Here is a 17,679-nt window from a genome sequence, read left to right as displayed (position 1 = left end):
ATGAGTTCCATCATCATGATGGCATGGTGACGGTGATGGTGAAGTCATCTGTATAGGGCTTCGTCTAAGCACCGTGAGAATATGACTGAGGGTGCAATCTGTGGAGGGGGGCGCCGCACACAGCTAACAATTGATGTTGTGTGTTCTAGGCACCCCTCCTCATATATATAGGTGGGAGGGAGAGGGGAGAGGCCAAGGGGCGCCCCAAGTGGTGTTGTATGATCATAGACCCTTCGAGAAACTATGTGCGATGTCATAATCGCAAACGATGCTGTATGAAAACCGTCAGAAATGTGTAAAACATATGCGATGACGCATGCATCAATCACGGTTCAGGTTTTAGTTACGTGTGCGATGAAGGGCATACGGTTTAGTTTAATGAACTGTTTGTGATGAGGAGGAACAAAAGAAACAGGCAACCAGATGGAGGCGTGTGCGATACACAGCATACGGTTCACTCGGATGAACTGTTTGTGATTGGGCAACACAAAAGAAACGGTCAGCCAAATCAAAGGTGTGTGCGATATACGGCATGCGGTTCACTCGGATGAACTGTTTGCGTTGAGACATGAGAACAGAAATGGTTCAAATGAACAAGATGTGTGTGATACCAGGCAAACAGGTCTGTAATCGGAGACATGTGCGAAGACCGATAACAACACAGACGATTACTGCTAACAAGCCGTGTGTGTATGAGCAAACGATTGCTGGTATACAATTGTGAGTAATTGATGAAAACATCACCGACCGGTTCCATTGTTTAGTCCGTGTGCGATGTGATTTTCTTTGTCCGCAGAACATCTGCGCTCTGTCTACAACATCAACATATATACTTAAAAATACAACATTGCATAACCAAATTAGCATACAATTACACAAGTGACTACACACATAATATTTCCACACACCAAAGAAAGCAATTACATGCATACTAAAGTAGGAGAAGCGAGGATCTAATCATCTATTTATTGTTGCGACGATGCTAGTTGATACGCCCATTTTGCATCATGCTTTTATATCGATATTTATTGCATTATTGGCTGTTATTACACATTATGTCACAATACTTATGCTGGGATTCTAGGATGGAAAAGGAGCAAATATTAAAGACCTATTCTGCACAGCTCCAAAAGTCCTGAAATTCCACAGGAATTATTTCCAGAATATATAAAAAATTGGGTGAAAGAAGTACCAGAGGGGGGCCACCCACCATCCACGAGGGTGGGGGGCGCGCCCTACTGTTAGGAAACGTAGTAATTTCAAAAATTTCCTACGCACACGCAAGATCATGGTGATGCATAGCAACGAGAGAGGAGAGTGTGTCCACATACCCTCGTAGACCGAAAGCGGAAGCGTTAGCACAACGCGGTTGATGTAGTCGTACGTCTTCACGATCCGACCGATCAAGTACCGAACGCACGGCACCTCCGAGTTCTGCACACGTTCAACTCGATGACGTCCCTCGAACTCCGATCCAGCCGAGCTTTGAGGGAGAGTTCCATCAGCACGACGGCGTGGTGACGATGATGATGTTCTACCGACGCAGGGCTTTGCCTAAGCACCGCTACGATATGACCGAGGTGGATTATGGTGGAGGGGAGCACCACACACGGCTAAGAGATCCAAGGGATCAATTGTTGTGTCTATGGGGTGCCCCCTAGCCACGTATATAAAGGAGTGGAGGAGGGGAGGGGCCGGCCCTCTCTATGGCGCGCCCTAGGGGAGTCCTACTCCCACCTGAAGTAGGATCCCCCCTTTCCTACTAGAACTAGGAGCCCTTCCAAGTAGTAGGAGTAGGAGGGAAGGAAAGGGAAGGGAAAAGGAGAAGGAAGGAAGGGGGCGCCCCCCCTCCCTAGTCCAATTCGGACCAGCCCATGGGGAGGGGTGCGGCCACCCTTTGAGGCCTTTCTCTCCTTTCCCGTATGGCCCATTAAGGCCCAATACGAATTCCCGTAACTCTCCGGTACTCCCGAAAATACCTGAATCACTCGGAACCTTTCTGATGTCCGAATATAGTCGTCCAATATATCGATCTTTACGTCTCGACCATTTCGAGACTCCTCATCATGTCCCCGATATCATCTAGGACTCTGAACTCCTTCGGTACATCAAAACACATAAACTCATAATATAACCGTCATCGAACTTTAAGCGTGCGGACCCTACGGGTTCGAGAACTATGTAGACATGACCGAGACACGTCTCTGGTCAATAACCAATAGCGGAACCTGGATGCTCATATTGGCGCCTACATATTCTACGAAGATCTTTATCGGTCAAACCGCATAACGACATACGTTGTTCCCTTTGTCATCGGTATGTTACTTGCCCGAGATTCGATCGTCGGTATCTCAATACCTAGTTCAATCTCGTTACCGGAAAGTCTCTTTACTCATTCCGTAATACATCATCCCGCAACTAACTCATTAGTTGCAATGCTTGCAAGGCTTATAGTGATGTGCATTACCGAGTGGGCCCAAAGATACCTCTCCGACAATCGGAGTGACAAATCCTAATCTCGAAATACGCCAACCCAACAAGTACCTTTGGAGACACCTGTAGAGCACCTTTATAATCACCTAGTTACATTGTGACGTTTGGTAGCACACAAAGTGTTCCTCCGGTAAACGGGAGTTGCATAATCTCATAGTCATAGGAACATGTATAAGTCATGAAGAAAGCAATAGCAACAAACTAAACGATCAAGTGCTAAGCTAACGGAATGGGTCAAGTCAATCACATCATTTTCCTAATGATGTGATCCCATTAATCAAATGACAACTCATGTCTATGGTTAGGAAACATAACCATCTTTGATCAATGAGCTATTCAAGTAGAGGCATACTAGTGACACTATGTTTGTCTTTGTATTCACACATGTATTACGTTTCCGGTTAATACAATTCTAGCATGAATAATAAACATTTATCATGATATAAGGAAATAAATAATAACTTCATTATTGCCTCTAGGGCATATTTCCTTCACCTACCCCCCTGGGCGGCCCCCCTGCCTCGTGGGCCCCCTGGTGGCCCTCCGATGCCCATCTTTGGCTATATGGAGTCTTTCGTCGAGGAAAAAATCATAAGAAAGCTTTTGGGAAGAAACTCCGCCGCCACGAGGCGTAACCTTGGCGAAACCAATCTAGGGCTCCGGCAGAGCTGTTCTGCCAGGGAAACTTCCCTCCGGGAGGGGGAAATCATCACCATCGTCATCACCAATGATCCTCTCATCGGGAGGGGGGCAATCTCCATCAACATCTTCACCAGCACCATCTCATCTCGAACCCTAGTTCATCTCTTGTATCCAATCCTTGCATCGAAACCTCAGATTGGTACCTGTGGGTTGCTAGTTGTGTTGATTACTCCTTGTAGTTGATGCTAGTTGGTTTACTTGGTGGAAGATCATATGTTCAGATCCATTATGCATATTAATACCCCTCTGATTATGAACATGAATATGCTTTGTGAGTAGTTATGTTTGTTCCTGAGGACATGGGAGAAGTCTTGCTATAAGTAGTCATGTGAATTTGGTATTTGTTCAATATTTTGATGAGATGTATGTTGTCATCCATCTAGTGGTGTCATGTGAATGTCGACTACATGACACTTCACCATTGTTTGGGACTAGAGGGAGGCATTGAGAAGTAATAAGTAGATTATGGGTTGCTAGAGTGACAGAAGCTTAAACCCTAGTTTATGCGTTGCTTCGTAAGGGGATGATTTGGATCCATATGTTTCATGCTATGGTTAGGTTTACCTTAATACTTCTGTTGTAGTTGAGGATGCTTGCAATGGGGGTTAATCATAAGTGGGATGCTTCTCCAAGTAAGGACAGTACCCAAGCACCGGTCCACCCACATATCAAATTATCAAAGTACCGAACGCGAATCATATGAACGTGATAAAAATTAGCTTGACGATAATTCCCATGTGTCCTCGGGAGCGCTTTCCTTCATATAAGAGTTTGTCCAGGCTTGTCCTTTGCTACAAAAAGGATTGGGCCATCCTGCTGCACCTTATTTAATTTTATTACTTGCTACTCATTACAAATTACCTTATCACAAAACTATCTGTTACCGATAATTTCAGTGCTTGCAGAGAATACCTTACTGAAAACTGCTTATCATTTCCTTCTGCTCCTCGTTGGGTTCGACACTCTTACTTATCGAAAAGGCTAAGATAAATCCCCTACACTTGTGGGTCATCAAGACTCTTTTCTGGCGCCGTTGCCGGGGAGTGAAGCGCCTTTGGTAGGTGGAATTTAGTAAGGAAAAATTTATATAGTGTGCTGAAATTTACTGTCACTTGTTACTATGGAACATAATCCTTTGAGGGGCTTGTTCGGGGTATCTTCACCCCAACCAGTAGAGCAAAGAGTTGCTCCTCAACCTACTGAACCTACTGAAAATGTTTACTTTGAAATTCCTTCGGGCATGATAGAGAAACTGCTAGCTAATCCTTTTGCAGGAGATGGAACATTGCATCCCGATTTACACTTAATCTATGTGGATGAAGTTTGTGGATTATTTAAGCTTGCAGGTATGCCCGATGATGTTATCAAGAAGAAGGTCTTCCCTTTATCTTTGAAGGGAGAGGCATTGACATGGTATAGGCTATGTGATGATATTGGATCATGGAACTACCAACGATTGAAATTGGAATTTCATCAGAAGTTTTATCCTATGAATCTTGTTCATCGTGATCGTAATTATATATATAATTTTTGGCCTCGCGAAGGAGAAAGCATCGCTCAAGCTTGGGGGAGGCTTAAGTCAATGTTATATTCATGCCCCAATCATGAGCTCTTAAGAGAAATGATTATTCAAAAATTTTATGCTCGACTTTCTCTCAGTAATCGCTTCATGCTCGATACTTCTTGTACTGGATCTTTTATGATGAAGACTATTGAATTCAAATGGGATTTATTGGAAAGAATTAAACGCAACTCTGAAGATTGGGACCTCGACGAAGGTAAGGAGTCAGGTATAACACCTAAGTTTGATTGTGTTAAATCTTTTATGGATACCGATGATTTCCGTGAATTTAGCACTAAATATGGACTTGACTCTGAGATAGTAGCTTCTTTCTGTGAATCCTTTGCTACTCATGTTGATCTCCCTAAGGAGAAGTGGTTTAAATATAATCCTCCCATTGAAGTAAAAGTAGTTGCACCTATTATAGTTGAATAAAAGACTATCACTTATGATGATCCTGTTGTTCCCGCTGCTTATATTGAGAAGCCCCCTTTCCCTGTTAGAATAAAGGATCATGCTAAAGCTTCAACTGTAGTCAACAAAAGTAATATTCGGACACACAAACCCCCCGAGCAAGTTAAAGTTGAACCTAAATTTGCTATGGTTAAAGATCTCTTGGCCGATAATATTGATGGGCATGTTATTTACTTCTGCAATGAAGCTGCTAGAATTGCTAGACCTGATGCTAAAAAAAAAACATAGACCTATTGTAGGCATGCCTGTTATTTCTGTTAAAATAGGAGATCATTGTTATCATGGCTTATGTGATATGGGTGCTAGTGCAAGTGCAATACCTCATTCCTTATACAAAGAAATTATGCATGATATTGCACTTCCTGAGATAGAAGATATCGATGTTACCATTAAACTTGCCAATAGAGATACTATTTCACTGGTTGGGATTGTTAGAGATGTTGAAGTCTTGTATGGGAAGGTTAAATATCCTGCAGATTTTCTTGTTCTTGGTTCCCCACAAGATAGCTTTTGTCCCATTATATTTGGTAGACCCTTCTTGAACACTGTTAATGCTAGGATAGACTGCGAAAAGGATGTTGTTACTATTGGTTTGGGTGATATGTCTCATGAGTTTAATTTTGCTAAATTTAGTAGACAACCCCGTGATGAGGAATTGCTAGTAAAGATGAAATTATTGATCTTGCTTCTATTGCCGTGCCTCCTAGTGATCCTTTAGAACAATATTTGCTAGACCATGAAAATGATATGTATATGAATGGAAGAAGGGAAATGGATGAAGTATTCTTTAAACAAGGGCCTATTCTGAAACACAACTTGCTTGTTGAAATCCTAGGGGATCCTCCTCCACCCAAGGTTGATCCCGTGTTTGAGCTTAAACCATTGCCTGATACTCTTAAATATTCTTATCTTGATGAAAAGAAGACATATCATGTTTTTATTAGTGCTAACCTTTCAGAGCATGAAGAAGAGAAATTATTGAAAACTCTGAAGAAGCACCATGCTGATATTGGATATACTCTTGATGATCTTAAGGGCATTAGTCCCACTCTATGTCAACACAAAATAAATTTGGAGAAAGACGCCAAACCAGTTATTGATCACCAACGACGGCTAAATCCTAAGATGAAAGAAGTGGTAAGAAAGGAAATATTAAAGCTCCTTAAAGGAGGTATAATTTATCCCGTTGCTGATAGTCAGTGGGTAAGCCCTGTCCATTGTGTCCCTAAGAAGGGAGGTATTACTGTCGTTCCTAATAATAAAGATGAATTGATTCCGCAAAAAATTATTACAGGTTAGAGGATGGTGGTTGATTTCCGCAAATTAAATAAAGCTACTAAAAAAGATCATTACCCTTTGCCTTTCATTGATCAAATGCTAGAAAGATTATCCAAACATACACATTTTTGCTTTCTAGATGGTTACTCTGATTTCTCTCAAATACCTATGCCAGCTGATGATCAAGAAAAGACTACTTTTACTTGCCCTTTTGGTACCTTTGCTTATAGACGTATGCCTTTTGGTTTATGTAATGCACCTGCTACCTTTCAAAGATGCATGATGGCTATATTCTCTGACTTTTGTGAAAAGATTTGTGAAGTTTTCATGGATGATTTCTCTATTTATGGATCCTCTTTTGATGATTGCTTGAGCAACCTTGATTGAGTTTTGCAGAGATGTGAAGAAACTAAGCTTGTCTTGAATTGGGAGAAGTGCCACTTTATGGTTAATGAAGGTATTGTCTTGGGGCATAAAATTTCTGAAAGAGGTATTGAAGTTGACAAAGCTAAAGTTGATGCTATTGAAAAGATGCCATGTCCCAAGGACATCAAAGGTATAAGAAGTTTCCTTGGTCATGCCAGTTTTTATAGGAGGTTCATTAAGGACTTCTCAAAAATTTCTCGGCCTTTGACTAATTTATTACAAAAAGATATACCATTCGTCTTTGATGATAATTGTGTAGAAGCATTTGAAATACTTAAAGAAAGCATTGATCTCTGCACCTATTGTTCAGCCACCTAATTGGAATTTACCTTTTGAAATTATGTGTGATGCTAGTGATTATGCTATGGGTGTTGTTCTAGGGCAAAGAGTTGATAAGAAATTAAATGTTATTAAATATGCTAGTAAAACTCTAGACAATGCCCAGAGAAATTATGCTACTACCGAAAAAGAATTCTTAGCAGTTGTATTTGCTTGTGATAAGTTCAGACCTTATATTGTTGATTCTAAAGTAACTATTCACACGGATCATGCTGCTATTAAATATCTTATGGAAAAGAAAGATGCTAAACCTAGACTTATTAGATTTGATTTGCATATTATTGATAGAAAGGGAGATGAGAACCCCGTTGCAGATAACTTGTCTAGGTTGGAAAATGTTCTTGATGACCCACTACCTATTGATGATAGCTTTCCTGATGAACAATTAGCTGTCATAAATGCTTTTCGCACTGCTCCATGGTATGTGCTACCTCTTGAGCACTGCGTTGGATTTCCTTGAAGAGGAAAGGATGATGCAACAAAGTAGTGTAAGTATTTCCCTCAGTTTTTGAGAACCAAGGTATCAATCCAGTAGGAGGCTACGCGCAAGTCCCTCATACCTGCACAAAACAAATAACTCCTCGCAACCAACGCGATAAGGGGTTGTCAATCCCTTCACGGTCACTTACGAGAGTTAGATCTGATAAGATAATATTTTTGGTATTTTTATGATAAAGATGCAAAGTAAAATAAAAGCAAAGGAAATAACTAAGTATTGGAAGACTAATATGATGAAGATAAACCCGGGGGACATAAGTTTCACTAGTGGCTTCTCTCAAGAGCATAAGTATTTTATGGTGGGTGAACGAATTACTGTTGAGCAATTGACAGAATTGAGCATCGTTATGAGAATATCTAGGTATGATCATGTATATTGGCATCACATCCGAGACAAGTAGACTGACTCCTGCCTGCATCTACTACTATTACTCCACTCATCGACCGCTATCCAGCATGCATCTAGAGTATTAAGTTCATCAAAACAGAGTAACACCTTAAGCAAGATGACATGATGTAGAGGGATAAATTCATGCAATATGATAAAAACGCCATCTTGTTCTCCTCGATGGAAACAATACAATATGTGCCTTGCTGCCCCTACTATCACTGGGAAAGGACACCGCAAGATTGAACCCAAAGCTAAACACTTCTCCCATTGCAAGAAAGATCAATCTAGTAGGCCAAACCAAACTGATAATTCGAAGAGACTTGCAAAGATAACCAATCATACATAAAAGAATTCAGAGAAGATTCAAATATTGCTCATAGATAATCTTGATCATAAACCCACAATTCATCGGTCTCAACAAACACACCGCAAAAAGAAGATTACATCGAATAGATCTCCACAAGAGAGGGAGAGAACTTTGTATTGAGATCCAAAAAGAGAGAAGAAGCCATCTATCTAATAACTATGGACCCGAAGGTCTGAGGTAAACTACTCACACTTCATCGGAGAGGCTATGGTGTTGATGTAGAAGCCCTCCGTGATGGATGCCCCCTCCGGCGGAGCTCCGGAACAGGCCCCAAGATGGGATCTCGTGGATACAGAAAGTTACGGCGGTGGAATTAGGGTTTTGGCGCCGTCTCTGATCGTTTGGGGGTACGTAGGTATATATAGGAGGAAGGAGTACGTCGGTGGAGCAACAGGGGGCCCACGAGGGTGGAGGGCGCGCCTGGGGGGGGGGGGCGGTAGGCGCGCCCCTACCTTGTGGCTTCCTCCTTTGTTTCTTGAAGCAGGGCCCAAGGCTCCTGGGTCTTGTTCATTCCAAAAATCACGTTCCCGTAGGTTTCATTCCGTTTGGACTCTGTTTGATATTCCTTTTGTTCGAAACCCTAAAATAGGCAAAAAACAACAATTCTGGGCTGGGTCTCCGGTTAATAGGTTAGTCCCAAAAATAATATAAAAGTGGATAATAATGCCCAATAATGTCCAAAACAGTAGATAATATAGCATGGAGCAATAAAAAATTATAGATACGTTGGAGACGTATCAGTATGTTGATTATGCTAATTACATTGCTGCTAAATTTATACCACCTTGTTTCACATACCAGCAAAAGAAAAAGTTCTCTATGATTTAAGACATTAATTCTGGGATGACCCACACGTTTATAAAGGAGGAGTAGATGGTGTTATTAGACGTTGTATACCTGAGCATGAACAGGAACAGATCCTATGCAAGTGTCACTCCGAAGCTTATGGAGGACATTGTGCTGGAGATAGAACTATACATAAGGTATTGCAATCCGGTTTTTATTGTCCTATTCTCTTCAAGGATGCCCGTAAGTTTGTCTTATATTGTGATGAATGTCAAAGAATTGGTAATATTAGTAGACATCAAGAAATGCCTATGAATTATTCACTCGTTATTGAACCATTTGATGTTTGGGGCTTCGATCATATGGGACCGTTTCCTTCATCTAATTGGTATAGACATATTTTAGTTGCTGTTGATTACGTTACTAAGTGGGTAGAAGCTATTCCAACTAGTACTTCTGATCATAACACCTCTATTAAGATGCTTAAAGAAGTTATTTTTCTGAGGTTTGGAGTCCCTAGATATTTAATGACTGATGGTGGTTCACATTTTATTCATGGCTCCTTTCGTAAAATGCTCGCTAAGTATGATGTTAATCATAGAATTGCATCTCCATATCACCCACAATCTAGTGGTCAAGTAGAATTGAGTAATAGAGAGCTCAAATTAATTTTGCAAAAGACTGTTAATAGATCTAGAAAGAATTGGTCCAAGAAACTTGATGATGCATTATGGGCTTATAGAACTGCATATAAAAATCCTATGGGTATGTCTCCGTATAAAATGGTTTGTGGAAAAGCATGCCACTTACCTCTCGAATTAGAACATAAGGCATATTGGGCCATCAAAGAGCTCAATTATGATTTCAAACTTGCCGGTGAGAAGAGGTTATTTGACATTACCTCACTTGATGAATGGAGAACCCAGGCCTATGAGAATGCCAAACTGTTTAAAGAAAAAGTTAAAAGATGGCATGACAAAAGGATACAAAAGCATGAGTTTAATGTAGGTGATTATGTGTTGCTATTCAAATCTTGTTTAAGATTTGCAGACAAACTTCTCTCTAAATGGGAAGGTCCTTACATTATCGAGGAGGTCTATCGTTCCGGTGCCATAAAAATCAACAACTTCGAAGGCACAAATCCAAAGGTGGTGAACGGTCAAAGAATCAAACATTATATCTCAGGTAATCCCATAAATGTTGAAACTAATATTATTGAAACTGTAACCCTGGAGGAATACATAAGAGACACTTTCCAGAATGTTTTAGACCCTGAAAAGGAATAGGTATGTGGTACGGTAAGTAAACCGACTCCAAAACAGTTCTAATGGCATTTTTTCTCCGTTTTGGAATATTTAAGAAAATAGGAAAAATAAGAAGTAGTCCGGGAAGGACACGAGGCGTCCACGGGGGTGGAGGGCGCGCCCTACCCCCTGGGCGCGCCCCCTGCCTCGTGGGCACCTCGTGCGCTCTCCGGACTCTGTTTTCTTGCACGATACTTCTTTTAGTCGGTAAGAATTCATTATATAATCTCCCGAAGGTTTTGACCACCGTATCACGCAAATATCCTCTATCTTTGTTTCGAGCTGTTTCTGCTGCAGATTTAGAACAAGATGTCTTCTCAAGAGTCAGTCGGGGAGAGTCGGGTGTCTCATCCGACACCGGGGCCAAGAGCAAACAGCAATGCTGACCACTTTGGGCCATCAAGTGAGGAAGAGATGGAGGCCGATTTGAAAAGGATAGATGCCATGGAGGAGGATGAAGAAGTTACTTCTCGTTTCCGAGCAAGATTTACTATGGGGGAATTACAGAGCTCGGCTATTCCAAACTCGGTCATGCCTTCCAATGTTAGATTTCTTTCTTATGAAAATATGAAAAAGAGTGTTACTTGTTCTCTCGTAGCTATGCAACATCCTTGGGTGAAGGGAGCTTTAGCCGTCACGGGCAAGCTCCGTAAGGAAATAATGGATCTCAAGCAGCAAGTCAATAAGCTCGAAGTAGAGAATCGTATCCTGAGGGGCATCATCGCCAAGAATATCACATCACCACCCCCAAGAAGGAGACATAAACACATGGGTATGGGCACTCCCCTTGGCAACTGCCAAGCTTGGGGGTGTGCCCCGGTATCGTATCACCATCACTTTTATCTTTACCATTTTTATTAGTTCGATCCTTTTGATAATATCTTGATCTAGTAGAATAAAGTTTTAGTATGATCTAGTTGTGAGTTTTGCTTTATGATCCTTCTTTGTAATCGAGTCCGTGAGCTATATATAATAAAGATTAGTGTTGAGTCAAGGGCTTGATTATTTTGCTATGATCTTGAGGGAATAAAATAAAAGAGAAGAAATAAGAAGAAATAAAGGGATCATATGGATCTTATGGAGAGTAATGACTTCACATATAAAGAGTATGATGAATAAAAGTTGTTGATAGTTGACAAACTTAGTTTTGGTCATCGTTGCAATTAATAGGAAGTAATAAAGAAAGAGAGGTTTTCGCATATAAATATACTATCTTGGACATCTTTTATAATTGTGAGCACTCATTAAAGTATGATAGGCTAAAGAGTTGACGTTGGAAAAGGAAGACAACGTAATGGGTTATGTTTTCTTACATCTGAGATAAATTATATTGTCATGGATCATCCAACATGTTGAGCTTTCCTTTCCCTCTCTTGCTAGCCAATTTCTTTGCACCAAGTAGAGATACTACTCGTGCTTCCAAATATCCCTAAACCTAGTTTTGCCATGAGAGTCCACCATATCTACCTATGGATTGAGTAAGATCCATCAAGTAAGTTGTCATCGTTGCAAGCAATAAGAATTGCCCTCTAAATATGTATGATCTATTAGTGTGGAGAAAATAAACTTTACACGATCTTGTGATATGGAAGCAATAAAAGCGACAGACTGCATAATAAAGGTTCATATCACAAGTGGCAATATAAAGTGACGTTCTTTTGCATTAAGATTTCGTGCATCCAACCATAAAAGCACATGACAACATCTGCTTCCCTCTGCGAAGGGCCTATCTTTTATTCTTGTCTTATACTTCATGCAAAGAGTCATGGTGATATTCACCTTTCCTTTTTACATTTTATCCTTTGGCAAGCACAATGTATTGGAAGGATCCTGATATATATGGCTAATTGGATGTGGGTTTTCATGAACTATTATTGTTGACATTACCCTTGAGGTAAAACGTTGGGAGGCAAAACTATAAGCCCCTGTCTTTCTCTGAGTCCGATTAAAACTTCATAACCATAAATATCGCTTGAGTGTTAGCAATTATGAAAGGCTAAAATATGGTTGAGTATGTGGACTTTCTGAAAAGCTCTTATATTGACTCTTTCCTATGTTATGATAAATTGCAATTGCCTCAATGACTAAGATTAGAGTTTGTTGGTTCTCAATGAAGTTTATGATTCATATTTGAAATTGTGATTGAATTGTTACTTTAGCATAAGAGATCATATGACAATATATATATATATATATATATATATATATATATATACATATATTGCTGTTCTAAGAATGATCATGATGCCCTAATGTACATATTTTGTTTTATCGACACCTTTATCTCTAAACATGTGGACATATTTTTCGATTTTGGCTTTCGCTTGAGGACAAGCGAGGTATAAGCTTGGGGGAGTTGATACGTCCATTTTGCATCATGCTTTTATATCGATATTTATTGCATTATGGGCTGTTATTACACATTATGTCACAATACTTATGTCTATTCTTTCTTATTTTACAAGGCTTACATGAAGAGGGAGAATGCCGTCAGCTGGAATTCTGGGCTGGAAAATGAGCAAATATTAGAGACCTATTCTGCACAGCTCCAAAAGACCCGAAACTCCACGGGAATTATTTTCAGAATATATAACAAAAATTGGGCGAAAGAAGTACTAGAGGGGGGCCACCCACTGTCCATGAGGGTGGGGGACCCTGCCTCGTGGGCCCCCTGGTGGCCCTCCGATGCCCATATTTGGATATATGGAGTCTTTCATTGACGAAAAAAATCATAAACAAGCTTTCGGGAAAAACTCCGCCGCCACGAGGCGGAACCTTGGCGGAACTATAGGGCTCCGGCAGAGCTATTCTGCCGGGGAAACTTCCCTCCGGGAGGGGGAAAGCATCACCATCGTCATCACCAACGATCTCTCATCGGGAGGGGGTCAATCTCCATCAACATCTTCACCAGCACCATCTCATCTCAAACCCTAGTTCATCTTATGTATCCAATCCTCGGGAGCGCTTTCCTTCATATAAGAGTTTGTCCGGGCTTGTCCTGTGCTAAAAAAAGGATTGGGCCATCTTGCTGCACCTTATTTACTTTTATTACTTGCTACTTGTTACAAATTTCCTTATCACAAAACTATCTGTTACCGATAACTCCAGTGCTTGCAGAGAATACCTTACTGAAAACTGCTTATCATTTCCTTCTCTCATCGTTGGGTTCGACACTCTTACTTATTGAAAAGGCTACGATAGATCCCCTACACTTGTGGGTCATCACTTGCCATTGCTCTGCTTCCGGCTGGATACCTGGCCATTTTGGGGAAGGAGGGACTTCCTCATGTCAACGATCCGCTTGTACATGTCGTAGCTCATGTATGCCTCCTTGGCCGCATACACGACGTGAGCTTTGTCGAGTTTCTCCATCCAGGCCGAGTGCCAGGGGCACTTGTCCTTGTTGCACGAATCCTTCATGTCTCTGTAGTAGGGGTCGATGATGGCCTCGGTGAGGTGAATCAGTGAGTCCTTCTCATGCTCCTTGCTACCCCTGATCTTGTATTGGCCCTGGATGTCGACAAGATTCTGGCAGGCGATGCCCGAATTCTCGAGCGCCTTTACATCGTTGGTAATGTCCACCGTGGCAAACATGTAGTGGGGGTTGTTGACAAACCTGGCGAAATGCTCGCAAGGCCTTGTGTCCAGGCAGTAGTGGTAGACGAGGACGTGGTGGCGCACGCACATCTGGGCGACGACGACCTTGGGACGAGACCCGGCACGAGCGCGGGTGTACTTGAGGTCGAACCCGACCATCTTGTACTTCTCCTCGGCAAGCAACAGCTCCATGATGTGGATGGAGTGCTCCGCCCAGATCGGGTCGTTGGTCTACACCACCGAGAGGTCCATGAACCTTCTGTGGGTATCCACCATGGCACGCATGGTGAACTACTGCTCGTCGTCGGCAGCTGCTCGGAGCGCCATTGGAGCCGCGCAGGATACCCTCTAAGAATTTCTTGTGGTGGGTGTGCTTCTTGCAATGGTGGGGCACGGTCGAAAGGTTGAAGAGACACACGGGTAGGTTAAATGGCCGTTGTAATAAATGGGGGCCGCCCGACCTGTAATCGTCACGTCTTGTCACGGCGTTCATAGCGGAGGATTCCAGAATCCAGAGCACGCTTGACAACACCGCACCCCAAGCGTGGGCTCAAAGAGCCTGTTCCCGTGCTACCGCGCTGTTTACCGCGCAAGCTTCCTACCCGGCTAGTTTGGCCACACATTGGCTAGAAGAGGGACAAATCGTGGACGTTTATTGGCAAAAAGCTTTGTAAAAACAAAGTGTGTGGAATGACTTCGGTCATAAGTTTACCCTTGGGTGATGAGGTCAAAGTTACACAGAAGGGTGATGATGGACACTCGAGTGTGATAATTAATACTGCGCTCTACAGTGCACATGGTGGAAGAAACTAACTGTGTGCAATATTGTCGAAGATCGCAGTCAAGTTAGCTATACAAATCATGTGCTGTGAGATCGACAAGGTAAACTGATTCGAGAATGGTTAATAAAATCTAAGACCATTGCATATTGAGGTCAAAATAGTGCTAAGAATATATGAGTCTCATACGATGCCATTTCAACGATTGTACCACAAAAGCTCGAAATGTTACAAAGTTCAAATTCCAGAGTTATATGGCTCAAATTCGAAGATTACAAGGTTCAAACTAATATTAGAAATGAAATTCAGCTCATCAGCTGCAAACGCTCGTGCTGATGTGCTGAACATGGATATCAGAGAGGTTCAAACTAATATCACCGATTCTAAGTCTGGCTTCGAAACCTCACAATTTTTGCAAAGGGGTCAGCCACTGAGAAGTCATGTATGGGGTTGACCCAATGACTTCCGATTACTCTGTCATCTGAAGTTCCAAAATGAAATTCAGCATTTTTGGAGCCTACTCCATTCTGCCGCAAGCACCGGTGCTGATCAACAGACCATTCATTTTTGCGACATAAATGTAGGGAAAACCTCATTTCCTTCAACACCCTTGCTCTGAGAACAAAGAACCTAGAGAATATAATCTCCGGTAAGATCCCTCGGTAGGAGTTCAAAGTAATTTCCGAGAGATGCAGATCTAGGCATTTGACGTGATTGTTATATTGTATCACATTATCCACCACTGGGCCTAATCTTATCTCCAAAAGAAGAAAATGTGTTAGTGCCTACATGCAGTTTTGAACATTACTACATGCCTAGCTATCTGGTTTGCAGGATTTGTAAAATGCACTAACATGCCATCTTCGATCTGACATGATTAACATGGGCATTTGATTACATTCTAGAAAAATGTAGCCTTCTTCACAAGAGGTTGGAGTGGATGAAAAGTTCCCTAAGAAAACTAGTATAGATTAATCCAAAGGAGAAATGCTTATTGAATGTAACCATATGGATCAAGCAACCAATATGGGGGGGGGGCATGTATGTACTGAAATCATCCAAAAGAACCTTCATAAATTGTATTACATTGTCATTGTAAACTTGGAAAAAGGTGTCACAAATTGAACTCCCTTATGGTTAACATTTAACAGGAAAGGAACATCACCTCGATATATAGCTTCTCCAGGCACGGAAAGCATCTCAGGAAACTGACAACTTGCTCCAGGTCGGGCCCGATAAATTCTAGTGCCAAGACCTTCACTGTGCGCAGTTTTGGGGTCAAGCTTGTCGAAATCATTTTCTGAATGACAGACGAACAAACATCTTCAAAATTAGAAATAATGTTAGTTTGTAGAAGGAGAGGTAGAAGGCAGCTGTTGTACCCGTACGGGTGTGGATCCAATAATAAGTTCGAAGTATTTGTCAGACGAGTAGCCCACCATTGTCAATTTCGGCGCAGAAATGACATTGATTCTTGTTGGACCTTCTTGATCAACTACAAGTAATCTCTCAAGTGCAGGTGTGTCCTGGATGACCATACCGTGGTTCACCTTTTGTGATGTCTTCCTGCCGCACCAGCAACACACATAAATAGTCCGGAGAGTCATGGAGGTGATGTGGAAGGTACTCAACCCATTGATCGCCTGAAGACGAAGGTAATCGAGTGCAGTACAGCCACGGAGCAGGTGCTCTATGTCACCCTTTGAGAGGCAGACAGCGACGAGCTCGAGGTGCTTCAGTCGTGGTAGAATAAGAGCGGGCACGTCATTAAGGGGCAGGAAATGGCAGTTCCTGAACTTGGCGACGCGTAGCGTGGGCGCGAGGCAGAGTGAGAACGTTGGAAGCGCCCACATATGCCCATCATCAAAAGTGAGCTCCTCGAGCTGATCTAGGGCGGGGGATCGGAATCAGTCGTCAAGCTTGTCTCGGTCCTTGCCGTTTGAACAGAACTTGCCCATTCTAAGGCCTTTGGTTGGGCCAAGGTGACTACCGAGGATCTTGGAGAACGCATCCAAGCTTTTGTGATAGCCATAGCAGAGCTCATGGGTGTCGATGAGGTCAAGAGGGCTGGAGTTCCATAGGGGGCGCCACCGCCGGGAAAGGAGGGTTGTCCGCGCCCCATATTTGATTGGGAGGAGGGAGATGATGAGTCTCAACATATCATCGGGGAGGCTGCTAATTAAGTCTAGGCCTACTGGAGTCACTTGCGGTTCTAGCTCGCCCCGCCTCTGCTTGTTAGCAGCCCCGTTCTCCACCTCTGGAGTCTCCTTGTCAGCGGCGCTTTCTGATAGAAATGGGAGTATAGGGAATATTTAGTTAAAACAAGGCAATAGAAAAGTGTATTGGTAACTTGAAGTTATTAGGTAGGACTATAGTAAGATAAGGGAATAACAATTGGTTGCTTAAATACTACACAATTCATTTGACATTGCTGGGTAAGTCAACATATGCAAATAGTTGAAAAGAAAAGTTACTTCGAACAAAGTATGGATGGAGGATTTTGTTGGGGAAGTTAGCATATATCTCATGACCAGGCCCTTCTATGTGCAGTGCAATTTTAGTGCCAGCTTTCAGTACATAAAACTTTGCAATTTCATTCCAAAAGCCAGTGCCAAAATAGGAGTCACCACATTCATCAAGTCTTACAGTAGCAACGATTGTAAATCCATGGTTTGTGCGCAGTA

Source organism: Triticum dicoccoides, chromosome 1A (genome assembly GCF_002162155.2).
Source record: "Triticum dicoccoides isolate Atlit2015 ecotype Zavitan chromosome 1A, WEW_v2.0, whole genome shotgun sequence".
NCBI classification, from domain to species: Eukaryota; Viridiplantae; Streptophyta; class Magnoliopsida; order Poales; family Poaceae; genus Triticum; species Triticum dicoccoides.
Note: the sequence above shows the minus strand (reverse complement) of the source record.